The sequence below is a fragment of the Hesperophylax consimilis genome, chromosome 6 (genome assembly GCF_061612785.1).
Source record: "Hesperophylax consimilis isolate HC1 chromosome 6, BYU_Hcon_1.0, whole genome shotgun sequence".
In the NCBI taxonomy this organism is placed as follows: domain Eukaryota; kingdom Metazoa; phylum Arthropoda; class Insecta; order Trichoptera; family Limnephilidae; genus Hesperophylax; species Hesperophylax consimilis.
In genome coordinates this window covers 41093149-41109171 of record NC_142841.1, presented here as the reverse complement: position 1 = coordinate 41109171, position 16023 = coordinate 41093149, and the positions used below count along the sequence as shown (strand labels likewise).

The window sequence follows — 16023 nt, the reverse complement described above, 5'->3', positions numbered from 1 at the left end:
TTTTTAAAATATTGAAAATAAATTCAATAAGGCAGTCGTTCGCTGTGGTGTGGGTGGTTTATTTATGACTCCGATGACGTGATACCTCGAATATTAAACAATCTTTATATGGTCATTCTGGCCATTTTCACGGATAACTTAATTATTACATTACAAATTCTTAGTATAGCAGTTGTGTTGTGAAGTTGACAATGTTACGATTGCAGTGAATACCCATATAAAACGACGGAAGTTTATGAAACGATTATTCTTCCTGGAAATCAATGATCGCATTGTAAAAATAACTTTCTTTCTCGATATTCATCCAGTGTCTAAGCTTATAGGCATTAGTTTTATAAATAAAGGTTACACATAAAAAACATATGGTTTCTCTAAAACATTAGACAATTATCATCGTAGGAAGAATATTTCGAGGTGGAATAACATTCGAATGATTTAATTAAACGAATGATAACCTTTTTTCTACACTTTAACAATAGTCATTTTGGTTGCGCATGTGAACTCTGGTTAAATGACTCTTGAATACGAATTATCATTTTCAAAATCCGAACTGATTGAGTGAATAATTCAGACAAGCTATAAAGTACCTAACTATAATATAACATTTTAACAATTAAAATTATTTTGGTAATTATTCAGAATCGCTGGACACAGAATATACGAAATATTTTATAATAAAACCTTCTGATTTACCTTAATTACTGTATAGGTAATCTGACAGCATTTGGGATATTTTTAATTTTAGCATTTTAATTTTTAATTACGTAAATCGAAAATTCACTTTCACTGTATGGAATGACAGCTGCAATGACTTATATTGATGACATTTTTTTGTTGGTATTCCTGATATGAGTGGCTAGAATTTTAACCATTTACTCTATGCAAATACTAGGTAGATACTATTTTGACCAAACTCCAAAAATATTTAGATATTAAGGTATGTTTTATAAATAAAGAAAAATTAAAAAAAGGGATGGTTATTATAGATTAGGATATGTTAGTTTATGATAGGTTATGTTGGGATATGATAGGTTAGGTTACGTTGGGTTGTGCTAGATTAGGTTAGGTTAGGTTGGGTTATTATAGGTTAGGTTAGTATATATCATGCGAAAATACATATTATTTTTGCGTCAGAAAGATAAATAATAATTCTTTCCAGTTTGCCTCAAATCTATATATACTGGAAAGCATTAATAAAAATCTAAAAATAGTCAAAATCAATAATTCATATTTCGCGACGCTATCGTAACAATCGGTTTAACTTCAAAAATATATTTTTTTTATTATAAAGTTTTCTTACAAATTCCCCAAACAAAACGAATGTGTTTTTGGAAATATCGAGTTCTCTCAATGTTTCTATGCTTGGAGTAACTCGGAGTAAAGAAACTTAAATAAAAATGTTATGTTAAGCGTGTTTGACAAAATTTTTCACGTTTGATATTATAATGTTTTTTAATAATTTTATCTATTTTCTAAAACAGTATTTGTTTCTTCGGAAAATTAATAAATAAGATGTATGTAGCGCATTTGAAATGCACAGAAAATATTGCGAACTGAACAAATGTGATTAATGTAATGAAGGAAAATATTGGAAATAATTCTGCATGAGGTCTATTCTGTGCTGTAGCAGATATACTAGGATAAAAACAACGCAACGCTTACTCAATATTTTGAGTGTTTGGCAACCTTGTCTATAATACAGCGCCCTTGAGGTGATTTTTCACAAAAACGGCGCTCTACAAATTATCCAATTATTATTGTTGATTAAGTTAAAAAATAAAATGTTTCCTTAGCTATCTATCCTACTAGAAGCTTTAACAATTTCCCGAGACAAATTTATCGGAAACAACAAAACAATGCTTATTATAGTTGTTTTAGAATAAATGTTAAATATGAAATTTTATTATTTTACAAGCAATAATTATTCGCCTGAAACACTCATCCACATTGAAAAATCTCCTGATAAAAGATACATGACGCCAACGGGACTCGAACCCGTGTCCCTTTGATTTCCGGTCGACAGCTCTGACCACTGAGCTATGGCGGCTTATCTCTTACCTGCGAAATTATTCAATATATACTAGTGTTTCATTCAAATTACTGCTTGTTACATTTTTCACCTGAAAACAACCAACTTTATTTTATATGAGAAAGGCATTGTAAGTGCTAACTCTCTCACTAGATGGCGTCGAGACAAATTGTTTTTGGTAAACTTATGTTTTAAGACAAGGTTTTTTATGCATAGCACAAAGGGTAACAATTGTTACAATTGTTAAAAAAATAATAATGAAATTTTATAGCTGAATAAAGTATACTTTAAAAAAAATGAGCTTTTACACTTGAATTTCATAAACTCTATTTTCTACTCTAACTGTATAAAAATCCAGCCCTGCATATCCATGGTAACCGTATTTCGGTCACGAATTTTTATGACTCTATGTTGCGCCCATTTTTGAACTAACGAATATGTTCGTAACGAAGGCTCTTTGTTGCGTTTTTTCAGTATTCATTATAATTTTTCCATTGTGCAACGTTTCATAGTCGATGCTTCGGGCATTCCATACCGATTCTACACCGAATGCTCGTGTGCAGTGTGCAGTGTGCGTTTACAATTCCACGCGAGTAATACTGCATGCCGAATAAAACGCTAAATTTAACACATATTTTTGGTGTAAAAGGTGAAAGAATTAATGGAAAATCTTTTCGATTGTACGTTTCATTCTAAATCTTAATATATAAAAAGCACGTGTCACTGTGTTCGTAAACGCTAATCTACAAAACCGCCCAACCCATTTTAATGAAATTATATTTGAATGTATGGTTGGTTCCAGCTTGAAACGTAGGATAGTTTTGGACCCGATAGGTGGCATTGTCGACTGCAATTTTTTTCAGCTTTATCATCCAAAATTACATACAACCAAAAAATGTAACTTCTCTAGAACCCTTAATATTTTTTAATACGATCAGGACTTTTAATAATAAAAAAGGCTCGTAATTCATTTTTAAGTGGTGTAAGCTATATCTATTCATATCGGCAAAAGATAGATTGATAAAATAATATTGTTTACCAAATCGCACTACATTAAATTGGTATTCATTACCTACTATAATATAAAACAACAAAATTGTTTAGACTTAATAATCAACCTTTATTTCCATCATTTATAACATTTAATTTTTATCCACTATCATTTAGGAATTTTATTTTTATTTAGTACACTAGAATATGAGATGAATAAAAAATTAAATAAAAAGTGTATACCGTAAGTGTTTTCTATGGATAGTATTCGTACGGGGATCTGTCACATTGTCAAAGCCATATACTTCAAGGCAATTTAAAGAGTATAGAACGGTGCTGGTCGCATTTTTACTTATTTTCTATCGTACTTAACAATAATCACAATCTGCTGAAATGATTGATTTCAAATGAAAAGTCAAAACAATATATACGATGCATGTGATTTGCAAATGTATTCTATGTATGTCAAATGTATAACATATCTGACAACAGCTCCACCAGATAAAAGGCGGTCTACATAAAATGAGGTCTATATAAAATGCGGTCTACATAGAAGGCGGTCTGTAGCAGGACAAGGTCTGCCTGGGCCCATTAGTAGTTCATAAAATGAACTGACTTAATTTTTGGCAGGACCACCATTAGGCGTCAGTATCGATTTTATGATTGTTGTAGGGGTTAAATGGTTTTATCTGTAATGAGTATGTTTTGGTGAGGTTTTTATATGGCAAAAAAATGCTTCAAATTACGCTCGGAGATCGGTCATAATACTGACAATAAATGTAAGGATGGTGCTTACGGTAGGTAAAGGTTAGATGGATCTTCCTGCGGTGTTGTTTCACTTGTTTACTAAGATTTTACTACGTAAATAATAATTAATTCTGTAATGGTACGGTGTAATTATATGCGTTTCTATGGATAGGTACTGCATAGACTTCATTACACTTCGACCGATTACAATCTGAAGGTTGAAAGAGAAAATGGTAATACTGGAACCGAAGAACAATTCATTGCCATAGCAAAAATCCCGATCCTTGATCAAAACAAAAGGCAATTCACCGAGTTGTCATCTTTATCGGCGCAAACATAGTATCAAATTTCCATAATCTATAGGCGTTCTCGTGTTTCCCATAGAAAAGTAATTAAATTTTCGGCAGTTTGTGTTTGATTACGTTAAAAATATATCAAAATTTACTCGCAGGTTAAAGATTACCGACCTCCACTATAAGCGGTTTCCAGTAGAAACTGAATAAGGTTTTCAACAATCCATCGCCACTAATATGTTTTAATTCTTTTGGTATAATTTTCATTTTATCTTATCTTCAACTTCGTGTTAGCTACTTAGCTACTTCTATTCGTAAGTGGCAATAAACACCCGTTAAGAAGAAAATCAAACACTAGCCCGGCGAGCTACCGTTAACCGTCGTTTTTCTTAGCGTCCGAGACAAGATTACCCCTCTGAAATCCCAGTTTCCAGTTCAATGAAACAAACTTTAAATACTGCTCGGCGCGAGATACTGTTTTAGTACCGTCAATTTATTGCTACAAGGGTACTTTCTACTTTCCTGGAATTACGTTTAAAGCTTTCAAATCTAGTATAGAGGTATGCTGAACGTAATGGTTTTCCAAAACAATTTAATATTTTCAGAGATGCAAATCTTAGCAATACAAAATATATTTTTTATTTTTTTGCAGCTGCTTTTTTCGATAGCTAAAAGTTTTTTAAAAAATTGGTCAAGGGTCAACGATTTGGCGCCTTTTAAAAGACATTAAACAGATTATATCAACCCTAAGTCACCTTTTTTTTTAAATTTGACCAATAAAGATTCAACGTGATTCAGTTCGGACAACACCGCGGCTTTGCGGTCCGCGTGTGTCTTGAAAATGGCCATTATTTCCTCGCCACCCTGCGGGCCTTCCAGCTGCAATTTGCGACTCTTCCACTGAGGCTACCTGCAGAAAAATATTTTTAAACATCGGCTTCACACCTTGGAAGAACTCAAGGATCAAATTCGGGAGGAAATCGCCGCTATACCCATCGAGATGTGCCAAAATGCTGCCGAAAACTTCAGAAATCGCCTTCATTAATTTATCGCTACTGGGGGCCATCATATTTCTGATTTCATCTTCAGGACTTGATGCTTAAAATGGTATGAAACGGTACAAAATAAAATATAATACAATACTGTCTGTTTTGCCGCATTCTGTTTATTATCAGGACATCTATAATACGGTAGAATATTCTTCCTTCAAAAAACTATGTGACTATTCATAAGGACGCAGATATTTTTTAAATTTTGACACCATGTTGGATGCGTTTCTTCCAAAAGCCCGCACAAGTCAACCGTCTTTATAAAGCTGAGTTAGAAGTTAGAAGTCGCACGTATTCGTCATATTTCAAAACACATTTATTTTCACAATAAAACGCTCCTTTTACCAACATTTGTTTGTACGCTTTTGTGCGTAGATGTAACGTCCGTTGTAAAAGGGCGAAATTCAGAGCAATTCTGAATATTTTGCGACAAATAATACACTATAATAAAGGTAAATATATTTCAGAAACAAACCTCGGGACACTGAGTGATCTCGCGACAGTTCTAAGTCCAGAAGATGGATGGTTATTTTGGACCCTTGGATACGAACGAACAATAGAAACATCTTTTTTGTACGTAGAGAGGACTGAAATGTCTGACGGCGGAGTAATGTGCTGGTGCATTTATGTATGAAGCAAGCAATAAAATACCCTTTTCTCCTGATTGAATCAAGGTGAGCCATGTAAAAAGTAAATGGCAATATAGGCGCGCATAAAGTGAAAAGGGAAGTGATATTTATTTCGTGTATTTGCCCTTTTGTTGATAGAATATGAATAGAGAAATGGTGGCATGGTTCTTATTTCGATATAGATAAATCTAATTTATTTGGTATTGCAAATATAATAAAACGGAACCCACCTATACGAATAATGAATATCTTACTTCAAGGATGAAAATATTATACATATAATGTATCCTTAATACTTGCTCTGTGTGTAAATACCTATAATGTGTTGTTGTTGTTGTTTTTTTTTTTAATTTTGCTGTATACTTCAGAGTGAAAGATACTCTCAATATCGCCCTGGTCTTACACCATCATTCAGAATTGAAAGTTGTTAAAATTAGTTGCTTGAAATGGCTTTTTCCGTGTTTGGTGACCAGATTTGAATAGCCAGGTACTTCCCCACCTTCCTCTTCCCCACCTTCCTCCTTCTCATCTCCTCTCCTTCCTCACTACATTCAGCCTCACAACACAACAAACCCCAATTGGGGATGTCATAGTCTCACTGGCTTCAGACGGTTGAGAGCAGTTGGGACTTTCATGCGGTTTCATATTAAATATATATAATAAAATTTAAAAGAGGAAAAAAATATATGCCTGTAGAAAAATATTTTTTTTCTACTTAAGTATATATTTATGATTGTAGTGCGGTTTAATGCATTCTGGTCTGCAGCAAATAACAGTGCAATGCATTTAACACCATAAATATATTTCAAACCCACAGTTGGTACGTCAATTTTTTTCCGTATTAAATATTCCTGAATCTTCAGCGGAATTCAGTATTGAAAATGAAGTGTCCACCATTCCGTGTTCGGGAAGGAATTCCTAGAAAAAGGAATATATTGACAGAAAGAAAAACAAATATGCCAACATTAAAATGTTTTCTTTTTCAAATGGTCCAACTTATTGTACGTGAGTATGTGTAAATATCCAAAAAAGAAATACGTTTTAATTCTTTCCTTTTTCCTAACTCCGTTTTCATTAGATATTAAATGATTTTATTTTACCACCCTAATTCCGAGAAAACTTCTTGAATTTCTACGTTGGAGGCTTAATATGAAAATCTTGCAAATTATTACGAATAACTAAGTATTGATGAAAATAATTAAATAGTATCATATTTGCTTTTAGTAGCATTGTTGCAGACCAAATCCATTTTTTTAAATCTTTTTATTACATTTTTTAAAATACTGGCAATTAGCTCAACTATCTTGCCCTTTATCCAATTAATATTATTGATGTGACATCTGCTACACGATTGCAAGTAACTTCAAGAGTCAGCAGGAACTTGATTCTACAATGTTATACAATAACAACAGCTTTAAAATAGCAGCACAACAAAATAAGAAAATATACTCGAGTTAAAAAAAACAGTCGAAAATTTTTGTTATATTGAGAACAGACACACCAGTACAAGAAAAGCAGCATAATATTTGAGAGGATCTCGTATTCAGAAGCAGAGCCAATGGAAACTGGTATTTTCACCCACTGTGCATTGATGAGTTTTTAATTACAGTATGCAGTAGAAAAAATGAGGAACTAATTGATATTTCAAAAATTACCACAGAATTGGTAGATTTTCGCTAAGAATGGCTTTGTTGGTATAACAGTCACATCTATTATGCAAATAAATCCATAGATAATACAATAATTTCTGGATATATATCAAATTTAAAAATTTCCTTAGTTAGTTATATGTAACAATTTCGTTAGTAAAGTTATACTAATTAATAGAAGTATCAACAGATGGCATTGATTGCTAACATTTGCGATTTGTACCGAAATACACGGCCTTTTACGAGACAGGCACAAATAAGTGTTCCCTTGTTTTATGTAGAATATACATATGTTCATTTTATGTAGAACATATTCAACATTTGAATATGACATGTGCGTAGTATTGCATACTTAGTTCCTGCTTTTGACACTTATTATAATAATATGGTAAAGCGCACGCGCAGCCTGTCTAAACGGAATGCACGCCTCTGTTATATAACTTATATTATTCTAAATTTGGAACCTTGTTGATGGAATTATATTTAAATACTTTTTAAATTATTTTTTATTATTGTTATTATTATTATTGTGAAACCGCACAAGAGTCCCAATTACTCTCAACCGTCTAGAGCCAGTAAGAATATGGAATCCTTAATTAGGGTATGTTGTGAGGCTGAAGGCAGTGGGGAGGGTAAGAATATGGGAAAGAGAAAGGTTATGAAAAACATGGCCGTTGAGATTCGGTCATCAAACACGGCCAAAGACATTTCAAGGAACGTTTCAATCCTAATAGGTGGTCTTACACCAAGGCGATACTGAGAGTATCTTCTACTCTGGAACGTGCCGCAAATATAGTATTTATTATTTTGAATGAGTAACTTGTGAAATAACACATATTAATCAAATCAAATTTATTTGCGCACGCCGGAATTTGAACCTACGAAAACCAGCTTACTAGTTGAGAGCCTTACCCCTCGACCACTGAGGCCGTCAAATTTTATGATTCAGAACACCTATAACTTTCTTAGACGCTATATTGATGACCGGACCGGTTTCACCTCATGACGGGCATCTTCAGACTAGTACAATTTGAACAAAATCTTGAAAATTATAAAAATACAGATCTGGTTCAGGTATTTCACAGGTTATTGGTACGAAAAAAAAATTCTTGTTGTTGAGATTTTTGCTCTATATTGAATAAGTCGTGCTTTATTAAATATTTTCACTCAAATAATCGTTTTTTTATCAGCGCGCTCCCTCTAACATACTACACATCTCCCTTTCAAAGCATCTTCTTCTTCTTTTTGAACGCTTACTACGGGGCTTTAATCCATTGCTATTGTTTTGCTAGCTTTGTTGTTTTTATCTTCGATCTTATCTTGTTCTGCTCTTTTCTGTGATAGTTGTCATGGAAAAGTGTTTTGTTTAACATAGTCCATGAACTTGTGCAAATGGTTCCATAAAAAGACAAAATCAGTCTAACAAACTAATTGCCGAATGATATGAGTGCGAAACGGAAGGGACTGCTTGTTGGACCCAAATCGGAAACGGTATGTGAACACCTGGCTGTCCGTCTTCCTCTTGATAAAGCTCATATATTATGGTTCCCTTCGTCACTTCGCAAATGTGGAGAAAGTCCATTAAAGGCCTTTTGCGATTATCACTTGCGTTATCTCAATTCACATTATTATAAAATCGAACATTGTTGGGCAACCTTATTTTTAAAACTGTATTATTATTAAATTAAAAAATAAATGAAAAAACTACATATTTACATTTAAAATTTTGAATAGTTAACTTATAAGTAAAATCTCAAGTTGTAATATTTAATTATGGAAGACATATTAGCAACTTTTAAACGAAAATGTGAAACAATAAAAAGATATTTCTTTTCCCGATTATTCTGTTCCAAATTTTCGTTTGAGAATCGCTAATACTGTCGTCAATGATTAAATATTACAATTTGGGGTTTTACTAATTAAGTTATTCCAAAAGTTAACAAAAAGATACATCTTAGACATGTAGAAAAGACAATAGATTTAAAAAAACTAATATATTTTTCCAAGGAACTATCTAGATTGCATTTAGTTCGAGAATAATCTTGGTACTATACATTAAGACAGCAGCCAATAAAAATGTGCGTTAAGAAAATGAAGATAATGTTGTTAGTTCTAAGTCAAAGTATGAAACAGTTAAATATGACCTAAGGAAATTGGTTCAATTCCTAGATTCGACCATATATTTTCTGATTTTTCTGTTTCAAATTTAATGAACGTCATCAATAATTTAAAAATTCATTCACTCAAAACAAAAGCCTATTTCTTTGGAAAAAAGGCAAATCACACAAAATAAAGAAAAATTATAAAGTTGAAGTAACGCCAGTTCCAAATTTGGCAGTTAACTTGCATTACCAGTTCCAAATTCGACAGTTTGGTATTTCACAGGAAAAACTACATAACTTATTTTTTAACGTTTTTATTTTGATTTAAGAGCGCTTCTCTTCCAAAGAATTTTAATTTAACATAAAATTGCTTTATCATGTAAATTTGAAACAAAACTATTTCGCTTGCAAAGCGTTGAAAACTAACAAGTTCCAAGGGAATATCTGTAGATAAGATAAAATATTTGAAAAGTGTTTAGGACTGATTTTATTGCATTAATAGTAACAAGATAAACAAAAAAAAATGCCAACTAAGTTAACACTTCCAAAGATCGGCGAATAATGTTCAACCGTGAATATTACGCAGTGATGTCTCTGCGATTTATGTTCCGGATCCGGTGAAAAGTCAAAACTGAACAGCAGTGCTTTATAAAAATTATATATTTTTTAATATATATTTTTTTTAATTCTTCTCACCTTTTGATTCTATTTAAAGCAAAACTAATGCAGCACACTCCCTTTTGAAAATTGGGACTTTTCACAATAAATATTTGGAGGAATAGCAATAGCTTTTCACAATAAATTTAAATGTACTAACCGTTTATTTTGTATCATAATACTCACTCGTATCTCAAAGGGATTAATCCTTGCTTTATAATAATACTCGGCAGTAAACGAAAAGGCTTATGATTTTGGTTGGGTGCCCCTGCACCAACTAAAGCACAAAGATAAGGGTACCCGCCCCATTCCCGCTATGTGGCTAGTCCTCAAAACCTTCGAGGGGCTTGGTCAGACAAAGCTGCGAGAATCCCCCACTTATGGAGTTCTGTCCCGGGCTTGAAATTTGCAAACGTAGCAAAATTATATTTTAAGCCTTAATGTTTGTTCGTAAGCATCTGGTTTTTATATTACGGTACGACCGGTCAATTGCTGAGTTTGCATCGCGTCTGGGTCCCACCCAAGCGTCGTGAATTCAATTCTTCGACTGGCTGCTCGTCAAGTCCTCGATCACGACACAAGCAAAAATGTCCGCTTACTGTGTTGGTAGTAGAAGATTTTGAAATATTGTCAGGTTATTCGTAACCCGGGAATTTTTGTCTTTTTCAAGAAAAAAATGTAACCTATCAATGTGCTAAATTAAGAAATTCTTTCTTTAACCAGTCGAGAAATATATATGCATTTATCGGTTCCATGATAACTCAACACAGTGACAATTCAACACACTTTTAAAAAGTGATATAAAGTCATTAGAAACGATGAAATTTTTTTTTTTTTAATCTAACCTAACCTAACCTAATCTAACCTACATAACATAGTTAAAAAAGTTTTTGTTTCATCACTTTCCATGACTTTATATAACTTTTTAAAGATGTGATGAATTATCATTATGATGATTGTGATCCGGTTACCGCATTTATCGTATCATTTAATTAATGCTATTCCTCAAAATATTAATATGGAAACATATGAAACAACTTGCTGTGGTTTAAAGCCAAATCAACCTAACCTTCACGTGTCCTATGAAAGTTATTTAAATTCACTATATAACTATACCGTTAACATTTTACATCATTCAAAAATTTTATAAGATTTGCTGTGTAATCGGAGCTCGGTCAATGTAGAATCGCCACAAGCAGCCTGCTTACAATATATATATAAGCTGTATAGAACATGTTGGATACAATATAACATACTTGCTTCAATAATATAAAACAATATTTTAAATTACTCTTTATCTGAAGCACCGTTGACTTTCTTCGATCAGTGATCGAAGAAAGTCTAAAATTTAAAAAATTTGACGGCCGGCATAGTCCAGTGGTAACGCATTGTACTGCCATTCCGAAGGTCGCGGGTTCGAACCCGGCGTGCGCAAATAAATTTTATTTGATTAATTTGTGTTATTTCACAATTAATTAATTAAAATAATATATAGTATATTTGCGGCACGTTCCAGAGTGGAAGATACTACCAGTATCGCCCTGGTGTAAGACCACCATTCAGAATTGAAACGTTGCTCCAAATGGCTTTAGCCGTGTTTAGTGACTAGATCTGAATAGCCAGGTACTTCCCCACCTTCCTCTTTCCCTTCCCCACTTACCTTCCGCCTCACAACATCCCCCAATTGGGGATGCCATAGTCTCACTGGCTCCAGACGGGAGCAGTTGGGACTCTTGTGAGGCATTCACTATAAAAAAAATAAAATAAAAATAAAGTGATCAGTAACCTCATCATTTTTATATTTATATTAATTCATAATGCTGCTTGACTCATCTATTTTACATTCACAGTGACATTTCAGGTATCAGCTGTAAAACATTAAAATGTGTATTATATATAACTTTTAACCATCATCGAATCGACCACGTCAAAATGAATTTACTATCGTATTTTTTAAATGAAAGAACTTATTAAAACTACGTGGAAATAAGATAAGATACCATACTTTTAAATTGTTCAATAAGTTAAAAGTTTTCATAAAGTATAAAAACTCGAGCTCAATGAGGTAGTAACTTCTAGTTCAGTCGTTTCTGCCGTGTAGAGTAAAATAAATAATAAACTTATTCTGTACCCGTAAGTAAGTTAGATTACAAATTCTAAGGTAGTTTGAAGTTGACTAACCAGAAAAAAGTCAGCTTCCGCTATGTTTTTTCTCCTCTCTGAATATTTCAAACTGGCGTCAGATTTTCAAATTTGAAAAATTATTTTCTCCGTAAATACTCGATGTTTTCAAATGGCAACGGAAGCTTAACGGAAATTGCGACGAGCTCCAGGAATAAACGTAATCTTTTCTTCTGTTTCAGCAAAAAAAGGGAAATAAGGAAACCACTGGTTGCTATTGAAAATAGACATCTATATTCAGCTTACCTAAGCAGGTATTTTCTTTTCAGGAAGACACTATATTTCTTTTCCTTTCGTATTAAGGCTGTCAAAGTAATGTTAGGAGAAGAAGAGCGAAGGAGCCAATGAAAGGAAGAAGATATCGCAATGATGTTATCATGTCGCTTTCATTTGGTTTGTAGGAACCTATTAGAAATTAACCATATTATTAAGAGGGGGACGAACAAAGCTGCTATCTTCTTGTTGATCTTTAATTATTTCCTTCAAACCTGGAGTAGACTCATTCCGCGAAACTTCGCGGCGACGATTATATGCAATAATTTAAGTTTTTTTTTTTAAATAAATTACATCACAACATCGCAATGACCCTGTAATAAAAGCGGTTATGCCGTTCCCGTGGATTTGCAAACATTTTATAAACTTTGACAGTGGTTTCTATTACTGACAAACTTATTTCTCCAAAAATTCGGTTTTCTTTTCACCTTTTATAAAAGTGACAATCTGGTTTGATGGCTACAAGCAAAAGGGTATATACGACAATGTCTTGCAGTTCCTATAATGTACATTTAATGGGCAGTTTGGCTGAGATATGGATGAGTGTGGCCTAAAACCAAACAAGAGCGAACTTCTTAATCTACGTTTTATCTCTTTAATATGTTAACACGAAATTACCATCTTGCTGAAGAATGCTTAGCACATTTCGTGGATACATTATCCAAGGGTTTTATGTCTGTGTGCATGTAATGTATTTGTAGATAAGGGAAACCACAAGCATGCTAAATAATTATCTATCGTTAAGTCCACGCATTTTTTGAAATAGAGAACATACGTATACTAAACATAGAATGACTGTAATTCTCAGGAATCGAATACGGAATACGTTTGACGATTAACAAAGTTCAATAAACTTAGATATTTAATGTTTATACAAATGTTAGAATAACTGAAAATATTTCTAAAATCACGAAACTGACAAAATTGATTATAAACCCATGACATAATATTATTAGATAATGTATTCTTATTGTATCTTAAGATTGTTTGGTTACATATGTTTGTAAACACACTGGTTTCTTATATAAAATAGTTATTATGATCCAGGTATGTGGATTTATAGTTGACTTAATTATACAAATCACTATCATTTCATGTAAAAGCGCCCTAGGGTGTAAATAACTAAATAAATTACCAACTAAGACTTTTTTGAATTATTATTGAATGTTAGTTGTTTAAAATAAAATTAGTGCAGTTATTTGTGTTATTGTAAGGATGAACTAGCAATCTAGCTTTAATGTTATATTACGAGTATGTTAGTTACTTACATACAATTATCCAGTAAAATATTGAAATAGATTGTACTGATAATTAAATATTCTGAAAACTGATATATCTGTGGAATGTTCAAGTTATTGTGATAGGTGAGTCGATACTTACCTAGATAATTCAATAGAAATACTGATATAACTGTGGAATGTTTTGAATCATCTAGGTAAGTTCGTGAGTTGATAATTACCTAGATAATTCAATAGAAATACTGATATATCTGTGGAATGTTTTGAATCATCTAGGTAAGTTCGTGAGTTGATACTTACATAGATAATTCAATAGAAATACTGATATATCTGTGGAATGTTTTGAATCATCTAGGTAAGTTCGTGAGTTGATACTTACATAGATAATTCAATAGAAATACTGATATATCTGTGGAATGTTTTGAATCATCTAGGTAAGTTCGTGAGTTGATACTTACCTAGATAATTCAATAGAAATACTGATATATCTGTGGAATGTTTTGAATTATCTAGGTAAGTTCGTGAGTTGATACTTACCTAGATAATTCAATAGAAACACCGAAATATCTGAGGAATATTATTGAATTATCTAGGTAAGTTCGCGAGTCGATACTTACCTCGATAATTCAATAGAAATACTGATATATCTGTGTAATGTTATTGAGTTATCTAGGTAAGTTCGTGAGTGGTTATTTACCTAGATACTTCAATAGAAATGTTTACCCAAAACAATAACATTATTATTTTGATTGTTTCGTTCGCAGAAATTCAATTTTATTTTTATTTATTTATTTATTTATTTATTTGTTAAGACATACACAGTACAATAAGATACAGTTAGAAATTTTTTAGTTATTACATAGTTGTAGTACCTATTACGTATGTCCATAAAATGTCATTACGTAATTTCGCCTGAGATATTATATCAAAAGTAGGAAAAATAAATTAAATTGAATAATGTTATTATTAAGGTCTGCGAGCATTTTTTCATTCAACTGTTTCGGCGTTTGATAATAGCCTCGAAGGCCGAAACAGCCTTCACAAATAAAAACTAAGATACTTGCAGCGATATAATACTATAATAAAATTTCATTTACTTTAAACTTTAAAGATCTAATATTATGTAATTGTTTTTTACTTAGACTTTTCCGATACGTCTTAGCCTTGTTTTTCACTCTAATATAATAATGTTAAAGACGGAAAAACTACTTGCTAATCAAATATATTGTAGCTTGTACCATAAGCACACAAAAAATATAATAAATGAGTTGAAACAAGTTGGTAAGTACACAAACGAGAAATAAAAAAGTCAACTAGCACAAGAATGGTACGAATTAAAAGAAGTAATCCAAAATCTTTCCCAAACCAACAAAATCAATGACTTTAATAGAATCGTTATTTAGGGAATAATATACATTAAAAGCGTATTGAATTAACTAAAAGAAGTAAAATCTACATATTTTCATACCGATGTCGAATTAATACATAAAAGGAAATCATTCCACAAATATTAATAACATTTCAAAACAAGTATCAAGAAAACTTACCAACGTTTTTTCTTGCGGGGGCCCAACTTCCGAAAATCCAAAACTTTGTAAATTAGTTACGGCACGGTCATGAAGTCGGCGTAGGGCGGAAACAGAAATTAATAAAACCGAAAAGTTTTGAGGGGAGGAAGGAAGACGATATTTAGTTCCGCAACTCGAGCCGAGTGCATCGTAAACAGCAAGGATGGTATCGTATAGCCAGTCACAGTCGATGAGACGACCGTTCGGGCCCGCGCGGAGTCACCGAATGAGAATACCGACTGGAAACATGGACATTATCGGGACGTAGAGCGTAGCTACTGAGGAATCGTTCTCTTCACTCTGTAGATACGCCTGCCTGCCTACTGCCTACTGTACACTGTACAGTGTATTCTATGTAGTAAATTGTACGCGAGGTGCTTTCGTATTATATGGGACTTGGAACTTATCACTGCGTTAGAATGATAATCATAATATTATACCAGTACTAGATAGGAGTAGTAGGAGAATGAAGGCTGAAGGGACTCCGCGATACGTCAACAGGTTTGATTTATTTTATTTATGCGGACGTCGGTGGTGATAATTGGCGGATAAGAAACATATTTGTCAATAATAAAAACAGCAAGGAGATAAATAACTTTGTTTTTTTTTCCATTCGTA

The 16023-nt window shown here is 32.7% G+C and overlaps 1 protein-coding gene across 3 annotated transcripts in view; it reads right to left on the bottom strand.

Moving 5' to 3' along the window:
• The window catches only part of tok (tolloid-like protein 1 tolkin), a 294323-nt gene extending 278603 nt beyond the window's left edge, over positions 1–15720 (bottom strand). Inside the window, exon 1 of one of the 3 annotated variants that reach the window (XM_089632705.1) lies at positions 15385–15720. The gene's annotated coding sequence lies outside the window, so the exon portion shown is untranslated. The remainder of the gene's footprint in view (positions 1–15384) is intronic. The other 2 variants (XM_089632702.1, XM_089632704.1) reach the window with 2 other exon arrangements.
• Positions 15721–16023: the final 303 nt, after the last annotated feature.